Source organism: Pleuronectes platessa, chromosome 4, assembly GCF_947347685.1.
Source record: "Pleuronectes platessa chromosome 4, fPlePla1.1, whole genome shotgun sequence".
Lineage (NCBI taxonomy): Eukaryota > Metazoa > Chordata > Actinopteri > Pleuronectiformes > Pleuronectidae > Pleuronectes > Pleuronectes platessa.
The window spans coordinates 5,622,002-5,628,208 of NC_070629.1; positions in this window are offsets into that span (position 1 = coordinate 5,622,002).

The window sequence follows — 6,207 nt, forward strand, 5'->3', positions numbered from 1 at the left end:
CCACTTTCCCACTCATCACGACCAGTGTTGAGTTGGCAACACTGGTCGTGCATGATGATGGATGCACTGGCTCTATTGGAGGACTATGCTAGCAGGCGAATTAGGATAGAATGTGTGTTTAGGGACCACATCGATCTCTTGGCCCATGATGATGACTGGCTAATCAGCCGATTTAGATTCCCGAGAGCTGTGCTCTTGGATCTAAATCGGCTCCAGTCTCTCCAATGCTGGAGACCGACCCGACGTAACTGTGCCATCCCGGTGCCAACGCAACTATTAACCACTCTTGGGTTTCTGGCAACCGGCTCTTATCAGCGGGAATTAGCCGACAGGTATGTGTTTGATATGATAGAAAATATAGAATATTTTCCTCTCCGCCAAAGCCCCTTTTGAGAATAATATAACTGTTAAATTCTATAGGTCGTGTTGTGATGTCAATTTGCAGCACTGTCCGGTTTCCCAAATGTAAGCGGCGCAATTGACTGCACTCATATTGCTAGAAGGGCTCCATCAGAGAACGAGCATGTGTATGTTAACAGAAAACACGTGCACACAATAAACATTCAAATGATATGTGACTCAGGCGCGTTCAGTTGTGGAGCGTGCCATCGGACTCATGAAGTGCCAATGGCGGTTCCTTGATGCCTCAGGTGGCAGGCTTCTGTACACCCCCCCCCCCCAAAGTGTGCAACATAATCATGGCATGTGCAGTTCTGCACAACATATCCCAAATAGTTGGTCCTCCCCTTAATCCTGATCTCAACCCCCCAACCAAATGATGACCCTGTCCCACTGCCCCCTCCGACAGGAAGCATAACACTTGGGAGCGAGGATACGATAGGATGTCATGCAGAGTTTCTGAACATACAAACAAATGCAAAAGGTTCAAGTACTTTTAATGAAGTTGAAATGTCACAACACCATTCCGATCTCTTTCAGCTTATCTGTTACAGAATAAATTGCATTGATTGTCTCTCTGTGTCTGCAGCACAGCCAGGGCCGGTCCTTCCTACAGGCGACATAGGCGGTTGCCTGAGCGGAGTTTTTTTCCGCCCCTCTCTATATCTCCAACCAATATCTACCGGTCAACCGCACGACTGGACAAGAGGCAGGCTCCGGCGCACGTACCCCGTCTTTTTTTTCTTTTTCGCCAACGTCGCGCCTGCACGCCTCCAGCCCTGGACGATGTTACGAACGTCAACCGGGGCGCTCTGCTCGTCAATGCACCTCCACAGCGTTTTGTCGCTCAGGGAAAGAAATAATGAAGAGGCAAAAGCCATCCGGGGCGCAATTTAAGAAAGGAAGAAGAAGAGAAACGTGTCAAGGAGAAAGGTAAATCCAAGTGTTGTGTATTGTCAAATTAGCGAATGGATTGTATGTAAGCTAACGCTAGCTAGCCAGTGACATTACTTGTTACTGCCATTCAGTCGAAACATCAGGCTCTTTAGCAAAACATAGTGCAAGTTTAGCTGTACTGCAATTTGCGTCATTTATTTGAGTAATTATAACGTCGTTAGTTTTGGTGTAGTAATTAGACATGATTCAACTAATCAAAAGCTATACATCTTGGAATGAAAAAAGTATCTTAGGCTGTCCAAATTCACCAAAATGCTTAATAAATACATAATAGCTACATTTAACAAGTAATGATAATACATACTTTTGTTATATCATTTTAGATTCACTATTAATATATCTGGCACCACCTGCTGTCTCAATTGACGGGGAGCAGCCAAGCACCTCAGCTGTGCCGGCAATGTTTCAACAGATGTTCCTGATGTTAAATAATTTAATGTAAAAGTGACAAGTAATGTCGTGCCATTTCTAATCCAGCCAATATATTTGCTCTACTGCAAGGAACTTCAGACCAGCGTGTTGTATCTCATCCTGTTTGCACCACTACACTCTTCTCAGGTGTGTGCCTCATGAATGTAAAGATTGTTAGCTATATACCTAATTGTCAATATGAGGATACGCTTTACATGAATTAATCTACATGAACCATTCATGATGCAGTCATACAGTAACATTACATTGTAATTGCATATCTCATTTGGAAACATTTATTAAATACTGTAATTTTATGTGTATATATATATATATATATGGAGCCAAACATGTGCACCATACTGTACCAACGTAATTCACAGCTGAATTTACCCACCCACCCCTCCATTCTCATAGAGATCCATTTAAATGCAGAGGTTATACAAACAGCTGAATATCTTATATCGAGCAAGAATGGTTTTAAAACTACAACAATTATGTGTGTGTGAAATTGTGCATATGAGACGAGTGTGCTTTTCGCGTGCCCTCCAGATGCAGCAAAGACAGATGCTCCACATCTCATGAACACAATAAGGAGAGATTTTCCAAGGAGAGATGATGGGGATTGCCACCACCAGCACTTCAGCAGGACCTTAACAAAAATGGAGAAAGGATTAAAAGAAGTTGGTTGACATATTCAAAAAAGAAAAATAGTCTTTTTTGTTTTTGTTGTCAACTTTTCTCCCCAAAACAAATGGAGGACTGTCTGATTGGAAAAATGCAAGAGCTGCTCTAAACAGCCATGAAAATAGTCCGGAATACCTGAACAATATGGCATCATGGAAAGAATTGGCAGTTCGATTAAAACAAGGTACAACCATGGACAGAGCAGGCCCTCTTAGAGGCAGAGCAGAGTCGATGGAGAGCAGTGCTGACACGACTGGTTGCTATTGTACATTCTCTGACTGTGCGAAATATGGCATTTAGAGGAAACACTGAAATACTCCACTCTCCTTCAAATGGAAACTTTTTGAAAGAGGTTGAGCTTATGGCACAGTTTAACCCAGTGATGAAAGACCACATCCACAAGATTAAATGTGAAACATCACACCACAGGTACTTGGGCAAAACCATCCAGAATGAGTTGATTGAATGCATCAGTGGAAAGATTCTCTCAACAATGGTGCAAGAAATAAAGACATGCAAATACTTTTCCCTCATTCTAGATTTCACCCTGGATGTAAGCCACATTGAACAGCTGTCAGTAGTGATACGAATTTTGACATTGGAAGAAGACCCCCAGGTTAAAGAGCACTTCATGGGATTCCTAGTAGCAGAGGAGTCCACTGGTGAAAGTTTTTCTGATTTTGAAGAGGCTGGAGGAGTTGGAGATTGCATTTGATGACTGCAGAGGACAGTCATATGACAACGGGGCAAATATGAGAGGGAAGAACAAGGGAGTATAGGCCAGGCTACTGCAATTGAACCCAACAGCTTTGTTTATGCCTTGTGGGGCACATACACTCAATTTGGTAATTTCTGATGCTGCCAAAAGCTCCAAAGATGCCATATCATTTTTTGTATTGTGCAGAAGCTATACTGCCTGTTTTCTGCTTCTACACAGAGATGGGCCATCCTCAAGAAAAATGTCAACCTTTCGCTCAAAATGTGGTCAGAAACCAGATGGGAGAGCAGAGTGAAAGCTGTGGAACTGCTGCAATATGAAGCCGCAGCTGTGAGCGAGGCACTGCTTGAGGTGAGAAACCAGGCTAAAGACTAGAGATGAGCCGGATACTCGGCTGAAACGAGTATCCGGTACGGATAAAGCACTTTTGCCGAGCACGAGTATTATACGAGTAATACGAGTCAATATCTGTGCTCGGACTGAATGAAAATCCTCACACAGCGTCACAGCGCTCCTCCCCTTCACACACCGCTCTGCTCACTCACTCACAGAACAGCTCTCTGTCTCTCAGTCACTCAGGTTCGCGGGTCTTTTCCGTTAACGTTTAGGGTTTCTTCAGCTTGAAGTTTGTTTTTATTTCAGTTTGTACTTACTTATTAACCAGTAGAGTTCTGTTAAACGTGGGTTCGTTCAGACGTGGTGCTGGTAGAAAGCGACTCGCGTTGCGTCTCTGCCTGTCGGAGATTTTTTTTTTTTTTTTTACTTCACGCATTGAGTGTCGGACTACTCTCTAGCGTCTGGCTACTCTCTCTCCCTCTCTCTGCCGGTCGTTGGAGTTTTTTTTTTTTTTTAAACCGTCAGTTGGCTCTAACCAGTTTTATTTTACTTCACGCACTGAGTGTCTGACACTTTCTAGGTAGTAGTGGTATAAAAAATATTACAAATTAAGCTACACACACACACACACACACACACACACCTCGTGTGGAAATAAATGTAAATAAAATTAAAATAAAAAAATTTCAAAGTTAAAAAATAAAGTTATGTTGAGTATGAAAACACTTGTTATTACATTTCACTTCATAATTGCAACAGCATGTGTTGTATTCATTGTTGCAAAACTTGTTCTGTAAATAGTTCGTTTGCTATTGTGATCAAAATCATTGATCTGAAGCTCAATGCTGATACTGTCCTGTAATAGTTTTCTAATCAGCAATAAATATAACAATTTCTGATCAACCCATATCAATTGCATGCTTAAAATAACATACTGGTTAAAGCCCCGCCCGTATCAAGACAACCCGGCCTACTTCCGGGTTAAATCCAGCCCACGTCCGGGTTAAATCACACCCACTTCCGGGTTAGGCCCCGCCCACTCCGAGTACGGATACGGATACAGATAATTCATATGGTTAACAGATACAGATACAGATAATGCTGTACTCGCTCATCCCTACTAAAGACCCAATCATCAGGATTGAAGCCCAGTCTCTCGCAGAAGAAGTGGGGTCATTCCGCTTTTCACTGTGCACAGTGGTCTGGTATGATGTGTTAAATCAAATTCAGCAGGTGAGCAAACTCTTGCAGTCCAAAACAATGCAAGTGGATGTAGCAGTAAGTCTACTGAAAAAGACTGAACAAGCTCTTGAATCCTACAGAGCCACAGGCTTTGTGGCTGCACAAACTTCAGCCAAGGCCATGTGTGAAGACATGAATGTGGACACTGTCCTTCTGCAAAAGAGGCTAAAGTCCACAAAGAGGCACTTCTCATATGAGTCTCCTGATGAGCCATTGAGGGATGCCTTGCAAAATCTGGAGGTAACCTTCTTCAACGTGGGAGTGGATGCTGCAGTGTCAGTACAAAAGGAGAGGTTTACCACTCTTGAAGATGTGGAAGACAAGTTTGGCATTCTATCAAACTTCCAAGACCTGCCACACCAAGAGCTGATGAAGCAAGCAGAGGCACTGGCACACACCTTAAGCCATGGAGGGCAATCTGATTTGGATGGGAAGGAGCTGGCCCAGGAGTTGAACAATGTACCTGACTTGCCTTCAAAGAGCATGTCAACTCTTGAGTTGTTCAAATTCATCCAGACCAAGCAGCTCACAGAGATATATCCAAACCTTTGTATTGCTCTGCGGATCAGTGCAACCCTTCCTATTACAGTAGCTTCAGCTGAGAGGAGTTTTTCTAAATTAAAACTTTTAAAGACATACCAGAAGTCAACCATGGCTCAGGAACGCCTCAGTGTCTGGCTGTCATCAGCATTAACCATGAAGTTGGTGGTCAGATTCACTACAATGATGTCATTGATGACTTTGCAGCAAGGAAGGCCAGAAGGGCTGTACTGTAAACCTTGAAGTGAAGGGAGTGATATGTATATAGTTTTTTAGACAACGTTCATTTGCACTTTTTATATTATAACATTTATATTTTGATTATTTAACACTTACATATATTATTGTATTGTTAGTTTTGATTCTATAGTGTGCACTCTTGTTCTTGCAACATTTTCTCAGTGATTTTGTCCTTTAATTCAAAATTGTTCATTGTTGCGATCGTTGTTGTGTTTATTTGAAAGAAACGCAGTCTTACAGGGCAAAATAGTATTTTTGTTTTCGTGGAAAATCGTTTGGAATTTTTTTTTCGGGGGGGCGGGGGCGCCGGGAGTGAAGCTTGCCTAGAGCGCCAAATGTGCTAGGGCCGGCCCTGAGCACAGCATCAGTCACCACATGCCCAGAGGTGCCATGCACACAGGACGCACTGTTGCCGGGGACTGGCTACTGCTCTCTGGGTGCTTCCAAGCTGGGGGCATCCTCTCCAACTACCGCCCTCATCGACTCTGGAGGAACAAACCTTATTATCATACTTAAACACAAGTGTAATTTCTAATCTAATTGTGCGTGTGGCAGTCGACATTGCCACGGGGGTCTCATCACAACAACCACAGACGAACCATTCAGACTTCAGCATATTTTATTTAAACAACACACAGGAAGAAGCATAAATAAACTTCAACTAAAGGCAACGAGCA